General features: G+C 42.8%; 1 protein-coding gene across 1 annotated transcript in view; it reads right to left on the bottom strand.

Moving 5' to 3' along the window:
• Positions 1-19,644, bottom strand: part of LOC144690308 (uncharacterized) — a 59,546-nt gene that overhangs the window by 21,442 nt on the left and 18,460 nt on the right. The window lies entirely within an intron of this gene.

Here is a 19,644-nt window from a genome sequence, read left to right as displayed (position 1 = left end):
TCGGAAACAAAGGTGAAGTGTATTCTAGAATGTTATTATCTTAAGGATAATATATTAATGAGTAAGCGGAAGCCTTCTCATGTTCCGGCGGATCAGAAGTGGGCAGAAATACATTAGGTAGTAATTAGGAGACAGGAAGGAAATTCTGAAAGTAGCTCACGCAGTTCCAGTAGAGAGGACATTTAGGAATATAGCTGAAATATAGAAGCAGTTTTACTGGCCTGGATTGCATAAAGGTGTAGTCAGGTTTTGTCTAACAATTCACACATGCCAGGTGATAGGAAAACCTCAAGCAGTAATAAAACCTGCATCTTTAATTCCTATTCCACCATTTACTAGGGTCCTAATTGATTGTGTAGGACCCCTCCCTAAGACAAAATGTGGAAATCAGTACTTGCTGACAATCATGGGTGTATCCACTAGATTCCTGGAAGCGATACCATTGAGAAACATCACAGCAAAAAATATTGTAGAGGAATTAACCAAATTCTTTACCAGACAAGGTTTGCCAAAAGAAATACAGTCGGATCAGGGTTCAAATTTCATGTCACAGTTTTTTAGGGAAGTCACGAACAGCCTAGGGATAAAGCAGTTCAAATCGTCAGCTTATCATCCTGAGTCACAAGGTGTGTTAGAGAGATGGCATCAAACTCTAAAGACCACAATGAGGGCATTTGGTCAGGATTACCCACAAAACTGATATGGAGGAATTTTGTCAACAACAAAACAAAAACAGAATTACCTGGAAAAACCCAGCAGGTCTGGCAGCATCGGTGGAGAAGAAATCAGTTAAGGTTTCGGGTCTTCATGACCCTTCGGCAGAACTGAGTATAGTTAGGAGAAAAGTGAAATATAAGCTGGTCTAAGGTGGGGGGGGCGGGGGGAGAGAGAAGTTGAGGGTGTGGTGATTGTGGAGATAAGCAAGCAGTGATAGGAGCAGATAATCAAAAGATGTCACAGACAAAAGGATCAAAGAGGTGTTGAAGGTGGTGATATTGTCTGAGAAAAGTGCTAATTAAGAATGGAAGACAGAAATTTCCCACCTATTTCCATTATTTTTAAATCTAAAACTAAAACTTTTTTAGTCTTTCCACCCCACCCCCACTACAGCTGTACCTTGAGTATCCTGTCTTCCATTCTTAATTAGCACTTTTCTCAGACAATATCACCACCTTCAACACCTCTTTGATCCTTTTGTCTGTGACATCTTTTGATTATCTGCTCCTATCACTGCTTGCTTATCTCCACAACCACCCCACCCTCAACTTCTCTCTCCCCCCGCCCCCCCACCTTAGACCAGCTTATATTTCACTTTTCTCCTAACTATACTCAGTTCTGCCGTAGGGTCATGAAGACCCGAAACGTTAACTGATTTCTTCTCCACCGATGCTGCCAGACCTGCTGGGTTTTTCCAGGTAATTCTGTTTTTGTTTTGGATTTCCAGCATCCGCAGTAACTTTTAGCTTTTTGTTTTTATCTCTGTGAGGAATTTTGTTCTTATTATTCGCTATTAGAGGTGCACCTAATGACTCAACAAAGTTTAGTCCTTTTGAATTAGTATATGGTCATAAAGTGAGAGGACCATTCTAACTAATTCAGGAGAAGTTAGTGAGTAGGAATTCAGAAACTACACTCTTGGACTATGTATCAAAGTTCAGGGAAAGATTGAAAAGAGCATGTGAGTTAGCTAAAGAGCATTTAAAAATATCCCTGAAGGTGATGAAGACAGTGCAGATAGGAAGGCAAAGACTCGTGGCTTTGTAGCTGGGGAAAAAGTGTTAGCTTTGTTGCCAGTGTCAAACAAACCAATAAAAGCCAGGTTTAGTGGGCCTTACCAAATTGAAAAGAAATTAAGTGAAGTGAATTATTTGGTAAGAACTCCAGATGGAGGAAAAACCCCAGAGGGTATGTCACATAAATATGCTCAAAAAGTACTTTGATAGGGAAGATAACCAGAAAGAAGAAGTATTAGTAATGATGAATCAGGAAAAGGAAGATTCTGAAATTTACTCTCCTCAAATTCAATTGGACGATGAGGAAGTGCTTAAAAGTTGAATGAAATACAAGTTATCTTCCAGATAAGAATCGAAGTGACTTGAGAGAGCTATTGCAGTCACATAGAACTATCTGTGGGCATAAATTGGAAAAAACAAAGGTAACTGTACATGATGTAAATGTGGGGAATTCTGTTCCAATCAAGCAACATCCTTATAGGTTGAATCCAGTAAAATTATCACAAGTGCAAAAAGAAATTGAATTTATGCTCAAGAATGGCACTATTGAGTTGAGCTGCAGCAATTGGTGTTTACCTGTTGTGATGGTACCGAAGTCAGATGGAACACAAAGGCTGTGTGTGGATTATCGAAAAGTGAATGCAGTGATAAAAGCAGATTCATACCCTATTCCACATTTGGAAGACTGCATTGAGAAAGTGGGACGGTCAAAGCTTATTACAAAGATTGACTTGCTGAAAGGATATTGGCAAGTACCTCTATCGGAAAGGGCAAAAGAGATTTCAGCTTTTGTAACACTCGATGGACTCTATCAGTTCAAAGTCATGACATTTGGTATGAAAAATGCACCAGCAATCTGCCAGAGACTAGCGAATAAGGATATTGCTGGACTGAGTCACTGTGCTCTGTACATTGATGATTTGGTGGTATTCAGTCAAAAATGGGAGGAGCACTTACAGCATCTGGGAGAAATATTCAATTGACTACAAGAAATTAATTTAGCTGCGAACTTGGCTAAGAGTGAATTTGCAAAAGTACGGGTGACATATTTAGGCCATACTGTTGGACATGGTAAGATGGCCAGACAAAATGTAAAAATAAAGGCGATTGACAAGTTCCCAGTGCCTTCAACAAAAAGGAAAGTTTTACGATTTCTAGGCATGATTGGTTTTTACAGGAAGTTTGTGCCAAATTTTAGCAGTGTGGTTGCTTCTTTGGCTGAACACTTAAAAAAGAACAAAAAGTTCAACTGGACATCAGAGTGCCAAAATACATTCAAAAATCTGAAAACTGTGTTGACAACAGTGCCAGTTTTAGTGACACTGAATTATGCCAAGCAGTTTAAATTGGCTATTAATGCAACTGTTGTGGGTTTTGGTGCTGTATTGTTGCAGGAAGATGATGCAAGTATTGAAAAGCCCGTGGGATATTTTCCAAAGAAGTTAAATATTCATCAACAGAAATACTCCATTGTTGAGAAGGAAACATTGAGTTTGGTACTAGCATCACAACATCTTGAAATTTATGTTGCCAACAATTCATCAGAAACAGTTGACTGACCATAATCCATTAAAGTTTTTGGAAAAGTTTTGAAACTGGAATGCTAGACTGTTTAGATGTTTTTGTTACAACCATTTAACTTGCAAATTATATATGTCACTGGATGAGTAAACCTAAATGAAGATGCATTATGAAGGGTTTAAGATGTAAGGAAGGTTGGACGTGTGAAAACTGGAAAAAAAGGGCTGAAACGGACCCCATTGTTACTGAAACCTTGGGTATATTATCATGTTGATGCATGCATCTTATAATGTGATAGTATAGTGTATAGAGATAAGTAGTAATTAATAAGAAAATAAGAAAAAGGTTGAGTAGATGAAATTGTCTTTTTGAATTGTGACGGTTCATTTTCTAAAAAAGGGGGGAGGTGTAAAGAAAACAAGAAATTGTAATATTTTTCATCTGCTAATATCACTATCATTATTCTTATGTACTGTTTATTCTACTATAAAATCATCACAAGTCGTCGGGGACATAATTTCCTCATTCTATATAAATTGCAAAAAACATTTTGGAAGGTGTTTCAAGTTTCCCCCTGGGATTTGGGCAGCTCAGCATTTACCATCAGCTGTGCCATAACAGGAGGGATAATTAGTGCATGGCAGTGGCCTGTGAAACAGGACACATCACTCATAGCATGGTTGTCTGATGGATGTTGCACTGCTGGATCCTCACTTGGTAGAGCACTGCCGATCACACATCAGCACAGGAATGGTCCAGATCCTTGCCAGAAAGCTGGATGGCTCTGTTTTCAAAGTCCGTGAGGATCTTGATTTCAGACATTCCTCCACCAGTCTGTGACTTCTCCCTGTTGTTGTGTGCCAGCTTGTCCTGCATGAATAGAGACGGAGACAATGTAAGCAGGACATCTGCCAGGCCAGATGATAAGTATGCCTGGCATGTATGGGTGGTGAGTGGTCCCATGGATGGGATGAGGACAATGAATGTGAGTGTGAGATAGAGAATGATGATATCCCTTGAACTGGCAGTGAGTGAGAGCCCTGTGGATGTGTAATGGGTTTGTGAGTGTGTGAGTTGAGAGTGATGAGAAGAGTGACTTACCCTGGCGGAACGGAGGAGATCACTCTGCTCTGCTGTAGTCTGAGGCTACCGCATGGGCGTCATCAGTCACATCCCCTTGGATGTGAGCCATCCCTGCAGCTTCTGTGGACCATGGACGATGTCAAGGATCTGTGACCAACTGAGAATGTAGGAGCCATGCACACTCCCTGGAAACTGTGTGCACACCTGCAGGATGCGTTTATGGTGGTTGCGCACCAGCTGCAGATTCAGTGAATGGAAGCCCTTGTGGTTGACATAATTGATCACTTGTTGTGACAGAGATCTGAGCACCACATTAGTGCAGTCGATCGCACCCTGCGCCTGTGGGAAACCACAGGCCCGGGCAAATCCTATCGCTCTTGCATCCAAGACTGCACATGTATAGTCCTCATGTTTTGCAATTGGACATGGAGAGCATTGCCTTGGCCCGGAGCTGCCTCTGTCTCAGGATGGTGCGTGTTTCATTTCAAACTATCTCCACCACCTTTTACTCTCCTCCTATCACCCACCACCTTCCCCTCATCACCATTGCCCCCCACAATGTCACCTTCACTCTCCCCTCAATAACCCTTGAACCTCCCCCCATCACCCTGGAACCTATCACTGTTAATTTGGACCTTCCTTCCCTCCCCACTGAGCCCATCCAAGTCACCATTCCTATATGCACCTTGCTCGGTCCCACTCCTGCAATCTGTGCCATCATCCTTGACCCCCTCAATGACCCCCCCCCCCACCCCCCCGCCAGATGGGAACTATACATGCCATACCCAGACCCTGACCCTAGCACCCTATCGCATCCCACTTCCCCCTCTCCCAGGCACTGTCCCCTCATAACACCAGATACCCACTTCCCATTGACTCGGCCAAACCCTCATTCTGAAGCACTCTAGTCCCACCCCACCACCCCCTACCCCTTCATGGTTGAGTGGATGATTACAAATTGGTTTCACAATGTCGTGAAACTGATTTCTGGCCTTCTCGCTCACACTGCCAAACAAGCCCTAAATACGGCACCCGGCATGGTGAAGCGGTGAGGTGATGGCGTGGCCGGAAAATGAGAGCCCACCTGCCATCAAAATGGCGTGTTTCCCATGATTTCACAATTAACGTGGCGGGTTTGGGACGATACAGCATGAGAAGCCGCCATTGTGGCCAACGGGTACAAAGTCACTTTCCCCACTCACTACCACATTTTTTGCAAATCTGGGCCGATTCCGCCCCTTGTCACGATGGAAAGACTAACCACATGGGCCCTTGTCAGGCAGCTCAGGAGATTGTCAGGAGACTTGCAGTTGAGCTGTAGTGGGAGACCTGGCCCGCCATCAACTCACCATAAACATCAGGAGGGGACTGTCCCAACCTCGTTTCCTGACATCGGGAAACTGATTTTCCACTCCCCGCCATATCTTCCACCACCGCCCACCACGAACCCTGCTGATGGCGAGAGGGGGCGATTCCAGCCAATGATTTATGAACATGGTTTGCTCCATCAGGGAACCTGATCAGTAAAAGTTGCTCTTGATCTTTCAGTGTGTATCTGAGAATTTGCTGAAATAAACCAAGCCTGAATTTGAAATATAATACATGTTTTCATTCCCACAGGAAAAAAATTATCATCTGCCAAATCTGTAAATGACCTGGACTTAGCAAATCATTGTTTTGCATTATAGAAAAGACAGCTAAATATGCCTACACTGTTGAACATTTTGTCCTCCAACACTTATTTGCAGGTTGAGGGTAAATATTGATCAGGACACCAGGAACACTCTACTGATCTTCTACAAATATTACCATAGGAAACATTACACCCACCCGAGGTGGTAAACAGATGCCTTACTTTACATGTCTTGCCCAAGTTACAGGGGTGTGATATTGGAGAATTCCAGGAGTGCAAAACATCCTGATAGTGAATACAGGAGCAGGGAATTTCCTATCTCCATTTAGATAATGCTTAATGCCCTCGGCAAAATGTCACCAGGAGAAAAAAACAACCTTCATCCGATAATATTGGCCATGCTACACTGGAAAAAATTGAGTTACCTTGCAATGCACAGCAATCAGCGGACTCTTTCGGACTTCACTCAATGACATCCCAGCCACTGCATGCATTCAACGCCCAATAGGTTTAGGTTTCTGAACAGTCAGTCCTCAGTGTTGTCTCTAGCACCCTTTTCTTCTTGGACCAATTGAAGTATGAAAAATTAATTATTTTTGAAGGTCAATAATCTCAGCTCCAGGACATTGGAGCAGGTGTTCCTCAGGTTAGAGTCCTACCTTCAACTACGTCATTAACGATATTTCTATATAAGGTCAGATGTGAGGATGTTTGCTGATGATTACACTGTGTTCATTATATTGTAATTATTTTATAATTTTAAAATTCTTCAGTTCCCTGAGGCAGCTCTCTGCCTTCAGGGGGCTTTCCTTCCGCGCTCCCCCCCCACTGTGCCTGCGCCGGCTTCCGTGCTCTCCCTCCTCCCACCCCCACCCCGCCAGTGCTGAGCCTTTCAGCACGCCTTTCACGCTAGCTGGCTGCTAATTGGCCGTGTGAAATCGCGGCCGGGGGATGATCACAGGTGGCGGACCGTTTCCTGGCCACTCCCAGGCCCGCCCAACGACCTGAAAATCCTGTCCTTAGTTTCCATCTTGCTTTATTGCAACAAATTAACAAGTGATGTAGCAATGTTGACGATTTTTAAATACAGAGTTCATGAATACATACAGAATGGTGCCTTGCAATGAAGGAGGGTGCCAGGATACCTTACTGGTGGATAATAAATAATTGATGTCAGTTGGGACAGAAGTAAGGGCACTACAATTTGCTCCGGTATCCTTTGATCAAAATGGATCAAAAAAATCAGGAGTCCTGTTGGTGACTTGATACCTGCTTCCTGTATGTTGGAAAATGCAATGGCTGTAGGATAGCAAGTGAAGACAGGATGGGGTTGAACTCCAGGTACTAGGCAATGGAGGAACTGTCCAACCAACATTGGTGTCCTTCTTGAAGCCAGCTCCACATGCATTCAGGCAAAACTCCTGCAAAATGTAAGTTATGATGAACTTATATAAGACACTGGTTAAACCTCAACTGGATTGTTGTGTACAGTTCTGGGCGCCACACTATAGGAAGGATGTGAACGCATTGGAGAGACTGCAGGAGAGGTTTACGAGAATGGTTCCCGGGATGAGAAACTTCAGTTATGAGGAAAGGTTGGAGAAGTTGGGACTGTTGTCCTTGGAGAGGAGAAGGCTCAGAGGAGACTTGATAGAAGTTTTCAAAATAATGAGGGGCCTGGACAGTGTGGATAGGGAGAAACTCCAAATGGATCGAGAACCAGAGGGCACAGTTTTAAAGTGTTTTGCCAAAGAAGCAAAAGTGAGGTGCGAAAAAACTTTTTCACACAGCGAGCGGTTAGGGTTTGGAATGCACTGCCTGGAAATGTGGTGGAGGCAGATTTGATTGAGGCATTCAAGAGGGCATTGGATGATTATCTAAATAGAAACAATGGGCAGGGTTACGGGGAAAAGGCAGAAATTGGTACTAAGTTGAAATGCTCAGAGAGCCGGTGCAGACAGGATGGGCTGAATGGCCTCCTTCTACACCGTAACAACTTTGTGATTCTACAAAATAAATTGGGATCGGCTAAATGGTTAAATGATCCTGTCAATGGCCTCAATTGGCCATTGACAGGTTGGCGGGCCCACAGCTGCTTTTCCTGCGCCCCCGCCTTCCTGAAAATTTAAAAGGGGCGGGATGATGTCAGGGGTTCCGCCCAATGTCATCCCGCCTCATTTTACATGCCGGCAAGCGGGCCCCGCCCCCTGCTCGCCAACGGCAAAATTCTGCCCAATATTTTTCACTTAAAAAGCATAGTTTTACTGACTTTTGGGGACTCAAATCATCAATACATAGACACTGCTAGGACCAACCCAGAGAAAAATCATAGGAGCATCAAAAATTTGTGTCCCTTTTTCATTCTTTGAACAATTTATCAGATATAAAAATATAGGTGATGGGGATAAAAGGCTGACATCCAATGAAGAAGCTGAAGTCCACTAATTGGCTGAGCACTGTGAGAATAGACATGTTCAGCGCCCAATGGCAGTGACATGGGGGCGGGTTAGTTGGCGGTGAGAGGTCAAATGATGAAGCTTCCAGCAATACATCCATTCACCTGACCATTCACATAGAAGAGTGATCTTTTCTTTTAGAATAGTCAAATAACTGCACACTATTGCGTATTAAACATAAGTGATGAGTGGGGCCGACTTATCCTTAATGATGAGTGTGGTGAAACCGTAATTATGGGCACAATTTTTGGGTTGGTGGGTAGTCACAATTGGCGAGCCCGGGAGTGGCCAGGGAACAGACCGCTGACCGCGATCAGTCCCCGACCGCAATTTCACACTGGCTGGTCAATTAACGGCCAGCCAGCATGAAATTTGCGCTGAAAGGCTCAGCGCTGCCAAGGTGGGGGTGGGAGGAGGGCGACCGCTGAAGTCAGCACAGGTGCTGGGGGAGCACGGAAGGAAAGCTCCCTGAAGGCAGAGAGTTGTCTCAGGGAGCTGACGAATTTAAAATCGTTAAAAACAGAATGTAAAATCGGGAAAAAACGTCCACACTTCAGAATGAGACACCTCTACATACTGATGATGAAAATTTTCTCAAAACATTTTAATCTTTATTTTAATCAATCACCGAAACCTCATGGATGAGGTTTCCCCAAAAATGCAAAGACCACCTGGCCGATTCGCTTGCCCGCCAACCATAACATTGGACGGGCAGCGAAAAATCGCCGTCAATCGCTACTTTAATGGCTTTAGTAGGCTTCTTAATTGTCGGCGGGCACGCTACCAACTCTCGCACGTGCCCACAGACCGAAATGTTGCGCGAGTGTGTGACGACGTCTGGGTGTTCGCCAGACGTCATCGCACACTATTTCACGCTCGAGCGTGCAGGCGAGCGGAAAATTCTGCCCTATGTTTATAAAGGAGAGGGTAACAATTTCACCAAAACTGGCACACGTTCATCGGTCATAATTAGCAAATACACCATTAATAATATGGATCCCCACCCACCCCAATTTACTGTCCTTAGATGAAGCCCATTCACTCTCCAGTTTAGAGTTGAACAGATTTGAATGGGAAAAGAGTAACTAAAGCCAGTGTTGGCCCTCTACAGAGTGAGTCTGGGGAATTGATAATGGAAAACAAAGAAATGGCAGAAGCGTTGAACAGGCATTTTGTGTCAGACTTCATGGTGGAAGGCTTAGGAAACTTCCCAAAGGTAATTGAAAATCAAGGGGTGATAGGGAGGGATGAACTTAAAACAATCACCATCGCCAGGGAAAAGATTCTAGGAAAATTATTAGACTAACAAGTCCCCAGGGCCGGAGAGCCTGCATCCTAGGATCTTAAAAGAAGCGGTGGCACAGATAGTTTATGCATTGGTTATAATCTTCCAAAATTCCTTAGAATCTGGAAGGGTCCCAGTGGATTGTAAAATAGCTGATGTGATAACTTTATCCAAGAAAGGAGATAGGTAGAAAGCAGAAACTAGAGGCTAGTTAGCCTAACATCTGTCATAGGAAAAGTGCTAGAATCCATTATTAAGGAGGTTATAGCAGGATACTTAGAAAATCGCAATGTGATCAGACAGAGTACCTTGTGAAAGGGAAAATGTGTTTAACTAATGTTTTTTTGATGAAGTAACATTCAAGGCGGATAAAGGAAAACTGGTAGATGTAGTGTACTTGGATTTCCAAAATGCATATGATAAGGTGCAACATCAAAGGTTACTACAAATAGTCGTTTGATAGTACAGAGCTTGAGGATCAGTTAACTGTCAGTCACCATCACTGGTGCATTCTCCATGGCAACACCTCAACCAATCAGCGCTCTCTTCACATACAGTATAAAATGTTGTTTTCTCCTCATAACGGTGTTCTTGCGAAGTGCCCTTGTGAGTGCAAGACAAAAAGCTTCGACATGTCTCTTTTTTCAGCAATACTAAAGGTTATTACACAAGATAAGAACACCTGGTGTAGGGAGTAACATATTATCATGGATAATGGATTGATTGACTAACAGGAAGCAGAGAGTAGGGATAAATAGGTCTTTTTTGAATTGGCAAGCTGTAACTAGTGGAGTGCCACAGGAATCAGCGCATGGTCCTCAAGTAGTTACAATCTATATTAATGACTTGGATGAAAGGACTAAATGTATGGTAGCTAAATTTGCCGATGACACCAAGATAGGTAAGTTGTCAAGAGGAGGTAGACAGTCTGCAAAGGGATATAGACAGGTTAATGAGTGGGCAAAAATTTGGCCGATGAAGTATCTTGTGAACTTGTCCATTTTGGCAGAAATAATATAAAAGTAGCACATTATTTACATTGAGAGAGAATGCAGAACTCAGTGATACTGAGGGATCTGAGTGCCCTGGTACATGATTCACATAAAGTTTGTAAGCAAGTACAGCAAGTGATCAGGAAGGCAAATGGAGTGTTGGCATGTATTGCAAGAGGAATGGAATATAAAATTAGGGAAGTTTTACTGCCACTCTAGAGCCTTAGTGAGACCACATCTGGAATACTGTGTGCAGTTTTGGTCTTCTTATTTAAAAAAAGATATAATTGCTTTAGAACCAGTACAGAGAACGTTTACTCGACTCATTCTTGGAATGAACGGCTTTTCTTATGAAAAAAGGATGAACAGATTAGGCCTTTACCCATTGGAGTTTAGAAGAATGAGAGATGATCTTACTGAAACATGTAAGATCCTGAGGGGACTTGATAGGGTGGATACCAGGAGGGTGTTCCCTGTTGTGAGGGAAACTAGATCTTGGGGACATGGTTTAGGATTAAGAGGTCTCCCTTTTAAGACAGAGATTAGGAGAATTTTTTTTCGCTCAGAGGACCATTAGAGTGTGGAATTCTCTTCCCCGGCAGCTTGTGGAAGCTAGGTCATTGAATTTATTCAAGTCTGAGTTAGATAGATTTTTGTTAGACAAGGCAGTCAAGGGTTATGGGGGTGGGGGCACAGACAGGGAAGTGGAGCTGAGGCAACAACCAGATCAGCCATCATCTTATTGATTGGTGGAGCAGGCTCAAAGGGCTGAATGGCCCACTCCTGCTCCCAAGTCCTATGTTCCTACGTCCTAGATACTTTCTGTAGTGCAATCAATGAGCAATGAATCAGCAACCCAGCAATTTCTTAACATAACTGGAACGTTAAGGTTCACATGTTTGTGTGATGCAAATGGTGATGGCAGCATAGCTCGCCCAGCAAATTCTGGAAATTCAAAACTCATGGGGCAGAATTTTACAGCCCCATTTCGATGGGGACGGGGCTGTAAAATGCAGCAAGCCATTATAAACCCCATTGACTTCAGCGGGAACGTAAAGTCCCGCTGCCGTAAAATTCTGCCCATGGTATATTTCTCAATTCACTGAACCTTCTAGCCTGTTTGTGCATCAATTGTGAATATGCCATAAACTTCACTAGCATGATTCAGCCGAATGACAAACATGACAAGCAAAAGAAAAAACATTCATTTCTTCAAATGATTAAGCAAGAAGATCAGGTAAATCATGAATGCTGTTTACATCAGTGATGGGCAGCACACACATACTGGTATTTAGGGGATGAAGTAAAACCCACACCAGACTTGAGCTCCAATTCACTGACATGAAAGGATTACAGTATAAAAACTCATTGGGAGCAATATGTTCACTGCAGGAAGTGTTAATGTCACAAACCATGGGCATAATGGGAGAGTCAATAGTCTACTGAACTGTGTGAAAGCAAAACTATCTGCATAATAGGAATATAATAAACACAAGAACTGCTTCATTCTCTGGAGTGGCTGATCATCTGTCAGAGCAGGAACTTGGTGAGATAGTTCCGACTGCCATGAGCATTGGTTAGAGGAAGTTCTGATCAAAGGATCTGCCTGTGGGTTGTATCTCTGCTGGCATTGCAATAGTTAAAAGTTAACCAATGAAGGATAGGTCACATACCTGCTAGCCAACCATTGAGGAATAACAGTTCAGGCATGAGATGATCATGCATGGTGAAGAAGCTTTTCCAGAACACAGGAAATAAATGTGGAGAAAGAATAAACCCAGGGGACAGCCCCAAGCAACTGAGAAGAGGAACAATTCCAGTCAGATCAGACCTACGCAATCTGCATTCATCTTAGACAGTACATCTGAGGGATAGCTGTACATCTGAACCAAGCTTAATATTGGAATAAGTACAGTTTTATTCACTTATTGAATGTCGCTCAATAAAATCCTACTCGGTTGATATATTAGTCCTTGTGGTTTCTGTGTCTCGGGCTCAGAACAATAACAATGGACTTCAGAGTCTCTCACAAAAAGGTCCTACAAGTTCCACTCCAGAGACTTGAGAACAAAATCCCGGCTGGCGCTCCCAGTGCAGAACTGGAAGTGCCACTGTCAGAGGGGCTGTCTTTCGGATGAGACGCTAAACCGAGGTGCTGTCTGCCATTGTGTGTGAATTGCCTGCAGTGTTTCCCTACATTTCAATACTGACGATGATTCAAAGACATTAGCGTGATGCGTTTTATGATTCCCTGAAATTGTGAAGGTGCGTTTTTAATAAATGAAAGTTTCATTAATTCCCAGACTATGTGTCATTTGTAAGCCAATGTATTATTTACTTTCTTTCAATGTATAAATCGTTCTCAACCATATAACTGTTTCTTTATTTCTTTTATATTAATGAATGTAGACTGGTTGCTTGGTGGCCTGTGTGCAGAGTTTGTCTCATGGTGGTAACATGGACCATCGAACAGAAGCAGTACCTTGACTGCTGACACATGAAGAATTGCATTGTTGGCCTGTGGATGCAAGGCAGGATGGTCAATTTAGTCAAGACACAGCCTTGTCAGAATTAGCAAGCTCTGCAAAACAAATTAAACTGTGCAAGAGAACTGGCGTCAGACCATGAGAAATATGGACCCTTTTTGTGCTCATTAGAGTTAATCTATCTGTACCAGCCTGGGATTGATAACTGTAAGAGATAACAAAGCGGTGTCAGGCTCTGTGGCTCTGTTCCTTCAAACATGGCCTTGTGAGAGGACCAGGGCATAAAGACGAGGGAGAAAACACTGATGCAATTGAAACCAATTAAATGAGCTAAAAACAGGTATTACCTTATATGGTAAAAGGTCAGAGCCCAAAACAGTATAAGATCACACAAAGACATCATTTCTGCAGTGGATAGAGTGGTTTGGTCAGCCGCTCTGAAGATGCACATGGGACCTCATCAGCTTTAGAAAGCTTTAAGGTTTAGTGAAATGAACCTTGGCCAAACTCTGAAAATCATTAATTATTTGAACCAGGACAGAATGCAGCCAGATTTTAACTTGTAGATTTTACAATGATGAAGTTAAAGGTGAGAATTACCTTGTCCCTTTACGGTCGTCTCAAATACTGGGATGCGTGCTCTTTCACCAAATTCCTCTACATGGTTGACAAGTGCATCCTTCACTGCCTCATAGCCGGTCAACACCACCACATTTGTGGGTCCTAGCTTGACGCTGAATACGGTGCTTTACTTCCCAGATAGCTAGAACAAAAGGAATAAATTTCCATGAACAACTAATTACATTGTACGTCTCGTGCTGCTTCTGAATAATACATCGTAATAAAAACAAAAAGCTACTGCGGATGCTGGAAATCCAAAACAAAAACAGAATTACCTGGAAAAACTCAGCAGGTCTGGCAGCATCGGTGGAGAAGAAAAGAGTTGATGTTTCGAGTCCAACATGACCCTTCAACAGAACATCGTAACATGTTCACCAGGGATGAGGAAACAACATAGCTTGATACTGACACTCGCAGTCCCAAGATACTGGCACTTACCATACAGAGTAGTAGAGAGAGTCTGAATCTTCATGTAATGAGTCACTGGGCATGGGTGGGCTGAAGCCAAGAAAAACTGAAAGGGTGATTCAAGGTCCCACATGAGAGACTTATAAAGAAGGCAAATGCACATGGGAAACAGGGTAATTTGATAAGGTGGATTCAAAATTGGCTTATTTGTAGGAGACAGAGGGTGATGACAGAAGGATGCTTTAGTGACTGGAAGCCAGTGTCCAGTGGTGTACCACAAGGATCTGTGCTGGGTCCCCTATTATTTGTCTTTTATATAAACGACATAGATGACTATGTGGGGGGTAGGATCAGTAAGTTTGCAGATGACAAAGATTGGCTGTGTGGTTAACAGTGAGGTTGAGTGTCTTGGGCTACAGGAAGTTATAGATGGGATGGTCAAATGGGCAGATAAGTGGCAGATGGAATTTAACCCTTAAAAGTGTGAAGTGATACACTTTGGAAGGATTAATTTGACAAGTAAGTATTCAATGAACGGCATGGCACTAGGAAGTTCTGAGGAACAAAGAGACCTTGGCGTGTGTGTCCATAGATCTCTGAAGACAGAGGGGCACGTTAGTGGGGTGGTGAAAAAGGCATATGGGACACTTGCCTTTATCAATCGAGGCATAGATTACAAAAGTAGGCAGGTCATGTTGGAGTCGTATAGAGCCTTGGTGAGGCCACAGTTGGAGTACTGTGTGCAGTTCTGGTCACCACATTATAGGAAGGATGTGATTGCACTGGAGGGGGTGCAGAGGAGATTCACCAGGATGTTGCCTGGGATGAAACATTTAAGCTATGAAGAGAGGTTGGATAGACTTGGGTTGTTTTCGCTGGAGCAGAGAAGGCTGAGGGGCGACCTGATCGAGGTGTACAAAATTATGAGGGGCATGGACAGGGAGCAGCTGTTACCCTTAGTTGAAGGGTCAGTCACAAGGGGGCATAAGTTCAAGATGAGGGACAGGAGGTTTAGTGGGGATGTGAGGAAAAACTTTTTTTACCCAGAGGGTGGTGACGGTCTGGAATGCGCTGCCTGGGAGGGTGGTGGAGGCGGGTTGCCTCACATCCTTTAAAAAGTACCTGGGTGAGCACTTGGCACAGGCACATCATAACATTCAAGGCCAAGGGCCAAGTGCTGGTAAATGGGATTAGGTAGGTAGGTCAGGTGTTTCTCACATGCCGGTGCAGACTCGATGGGCCGAAGGGCCTCTTCTGCACTGTGATTCTGTGATGTGCCAATTCACCAGAGTGTGAGAATGCATGTGAATTATGGGGAGATGATGGCCCAGTAGTAATGTCACTGGACTAGTAATCCAGAGGCCCAGCCTAACACTCTGGGGGCATGGGTTCAGATCCCATGTTAGCAGCTGGTGGAATTTGAACTCAATTAATAAAACCTGGAATATAAAGCTAGTATCATCAGTAATGGTGACCATGAAGCTACCATCAATCATTGTAAAAACCTCTCTGGCCTGCCCACTAATGCCCTTTAGGGAAGGAAACCTGCCACCCTTACCTGGCCTGGCTATGTGACTCCAGACCCCACAGTGTTTGACTCTTAAATGCCCTCAGCTCAAGGGCATTCAGGGATGTGTAACAAATGCTGGCCTTGCCAGTGATGCCCGCATCCCATGAAAGAATAAAAAATAGAATTCACATTATACAACTGCTGTTTTCTGTGCCAGGTGCAGACAGTGTTATTTTCATGCTTCAGGGCTTCTGTAACACCGGTATCAGTGGAGCTACAAAGCCCAATGTTGCTCTCATAATGTTAAAGCCAATATAACAGAAATGGAAATCTTATCTCGATATTGAAAAAACACAGTTTGGAAACACCCAGATCAAGTTCAGTGCCAGATGGCAAAGCCACCACATTCCATGTTAGAAGGCAAACATTGAGCCTGCGTCTACATAATTACCATCTTATAAACAAAGCTTGTGCATAAAGGTAAAGGGCGGAAAGATTAGGAGTTGGAGAAATACCTAAAAAACAGTCTCTGTTACACTCAACCCGGGCATTATGCAAGCAGAATCAAGCATTCTCAGAAAAACATAGAACCTGTTTGTCCTTTAATGCAGAGTGTTTTCAAGGTTAGGAGCCATGCAGATGGCCTGGAAGCTGGTCACTCTAGGACTTGAATGAATGCTGTTGTTCTCTTGGGTCGAAGTCGCTCTTGAGGTAGTTGGGCCTGGGAACCAGTTTTTGTTCAAACTCATGAGGGGGCTGAACAAAGTTGATAGGGAGAAACTTCTTGTGCTGTTATCCATAAATATGACCGTAAGCTCCCCATGAGGTGTCACTTTAGTAGGCGCACTAATTCACCCAAAGATCTCTGTCTATTGCACCATGTGCCCCTCACCCATCACCACTGTACTTGCTGATATATATTGGTTCCAGTCTGGCAACGCCTTGATTTAAGCGCACTCATTCTTGTGCTTAAACTCCTATCTTTTTAATCTTCCTGCAAAATGACAGATCAGTGAGAGATGCTGAAAGAATTTGATGTGACACCAGGCCAGTTTATACCTATGTAAGGGTAAGTGCACTACTTACCAAGAAAAAAACTGTTACAGATAGCTAAGATTGCCCCTCAACTCCACATTCCTGCCTACCCCTGATAACCTTTGACTCCCTTGTTAGTCAAGAATCCATCTACCTCTACTTTAAAAATATTCAATGACCTTGCCTCCACTGCTCTCTGGGGAAGAGAGTTCCGAGACTAATGACCCTCTGAGAGAAAAAAATTCTCCTCATCTCAGCCTTGAATGAGAGACCTCTTATTTTTAAATGGCGTCCCCTGGTTCTAGTCTTTCCCACAAGGGGAAACATCCTTTCAGCATCCACCTTGGCAAGTCCCCTCAGGATTTTATATGTCTCAATAAGATCCCCTCTCAATCTTCTAAGATCCAAAGGATACAGGTCCAGCTTGTTCATAAGATAACCCTTGATCCCAGGTATCAATCAAGTGAACCTTCTCTGAACTGCTTCTAATGCATTTATATCCTTCTTTAAATAAGGAGACCAAAACTGTACACAGTACTCCAGGTGTGGTCTCACCAATGCCCTGTACAACTGTGGCAAAACATACCCACTTTTATATCCCTTGCAATAAATGGCAACATTCCATTTGCCTTCCTAATCACTTGTTGTACCTGTGTACTAACTTTCTGTGATTCATGTACCAGGACACCCAGATCCCTTTGCACCTCAAGAGTTCTGCACTTTCTCCACATTTAAATAATATGCTGCCTTTATTTTCTTCCTGTCAAAGTGAACAAGTTCACTTTTTTCTTGCATTATACTCCATTTGCCAAATTTTTGCCCACTCACTTAACCAATCTACATTTCCTTGCAGGCTCCTTATGTGCTCTTCACAACTTACTTTCCTACCTATCATTGTGTCATCAGCAAATTTAGCAACCATACATTCATCCAAGTCATAGATATAAATTGTAAATAGTTGACACCCAGCACTGATCCCTGGGGTACTCCATTTGTCATATCTCACCAACTTGAAAATGCCCATTTATGCCTACTCTCTGTTTCCTGTTAGCTAACCAATCCTCTATCCATGCTAATATGTAACCCCTTACACCATGAGCTTTTATTTTGCGTAGCAACCTTTGATGTGGCACTTTGTCAAATGCCTTTTGGAAATCTAAGTACAGCACATCCACAGGCCCCCCTCTATCTGAGTTTTTTGTTACTTCCTCAAAGAACTCGAATAAATTAGTCAAACATGATTTCCCTTGCACAAAACCATGTTGACTCTGCCTGATTGCATTGAGATTTTCTAAGTGCCCTGCTATAACTTCCTTAATAATAGGTTCTAGCATTTTCCTTATGACAGATGTTAAGCTAACTAGCCTATAGTTTCCTATCTATTCTCCCTCATTTCTTGAATAGAAGAGTCACGTTCGATATTTTCCAATCTGATGGGACTTTTCAGAATCTCGGAAAGTTTGGAAAACTAAAACCAATGAATCCACTATTTCAGCAACCACTTCCTTTAAGACCCTAGGATGAAGTCCATCAGGACCTGGGGGCTTGTCAGCTTTTAATTCTAATAATTTTCTTAGTACCCTTTCCCTGGTGATTGTAATTGTTTTAAGTTCCTCCCTCCCTTTCACTTCCTGATTCACACTTATTTCTGGGATGTTATTTGTATCCTTTATAATGCAGACACAAAATACCTGCTCAGCTGGTCTGCCATTTCCTTATTTTCCATTAATTCCCCAGAATCACTCTCTAGAGAACTAACGCTCACTTTACTTACTCTTGTCCTTTTTAAATATCTATAGAAACTCTTACTATGTTTTTATATTTATAACTAGTACTTTTTCATGTTCAACTTTCTCCCTTCTTTTTAATCTTTTAGTCATTCTTTGCTGTTCTTTATATTCTGTCCAATCTTCTGACCCACCACTCGTCTTTGTGGAATTATATGCTTTTCCTTTCAATTTTACACTATCTATAACTTCCTTAGTTAGCCACAGATGGTGTGTCCTTCCCTTAGGGTCTTTCTTACTCATTGGAATGTATCTTTTCTGAGTATTCTAAAACACCTGCCACTGCATCTCTACTGACCTATCCCTTAACTGAATTTCCTAATTCACTTTAGTCAGCTCTGTCTTCATGCCCTCATAATTATCCTTAAGTTTAAAACACAAGTCTTAGATCCCCTCCTCTCTCCCTTGAGCTGAATGTGAAATTCAGTCATATTATGATTACTGCTATCTAGGGGCACCTTCACTATGAGGCCATTAATTAACCCTGTCACATTGCACATTACCAGATCTAGTATAACTTGTTCTCTGGTTAGCTCTAGAATGTGCACCAGATGGCCAAAGATCAGCAGCTTAAGGCTGAAGTGCAACCACAAGTTGAGGAGCAACCCCATCAAATAATCAAAATGTGGTGGCCATCTTGCACAACCAATGGAACATGGACTCCTCAAGGATGCAGAAAATACAGATGGCCTGGGAGTCCGTGAACCACCTTAACCTTCTATTTCACGGGACTGCAAGGTGCAACATCCTCCATGCCAAATCCAAGTGTCTCTTTATACTTATTTTTGAGTACAATCAAATGAACAAAATGAATACATTAAAAGTGTCCCTTTATACTTCTTACCAATAAAACAAACCAAATAACTAATTAACAAATTGACATCCCCTTAAAGGGACACTGTAACTAAAAGCGAAAACTTAAATGGAAACTGAAAAAACTAAAATAATATTTTGGGGTTTGATGATGGGCTCCAGCTCCTGCAGTGCACAGTGGCCACAATATGCCTCAAGCTCACCAGCGGACATCGTGTGCTCCGTCTCAAGGGACACCCCAGTGTGAACATGTCTGCGGAAGAGGAACTAATAATTAAATA

The sequence above is a fragment of the Cetorhinus maximus genome, chromosome 15 (assembly GCF_964194155.1).
Source record: "Cetorhinus maximus chromosome 15, sCetMax3.hap1.1, whole genome shotgun sequence".
In the NCBI taxonomy this organism is placed as follows: Eukaryota; Metazoa; Chordata; class Chondrichthyes; order Lamniformes; family Cetorhinidae; genus Cetorhinus; species Cetorhinus maximus.
This window is presented reverse-complemented; position numbering and strand designations above follow the sequence as displayed.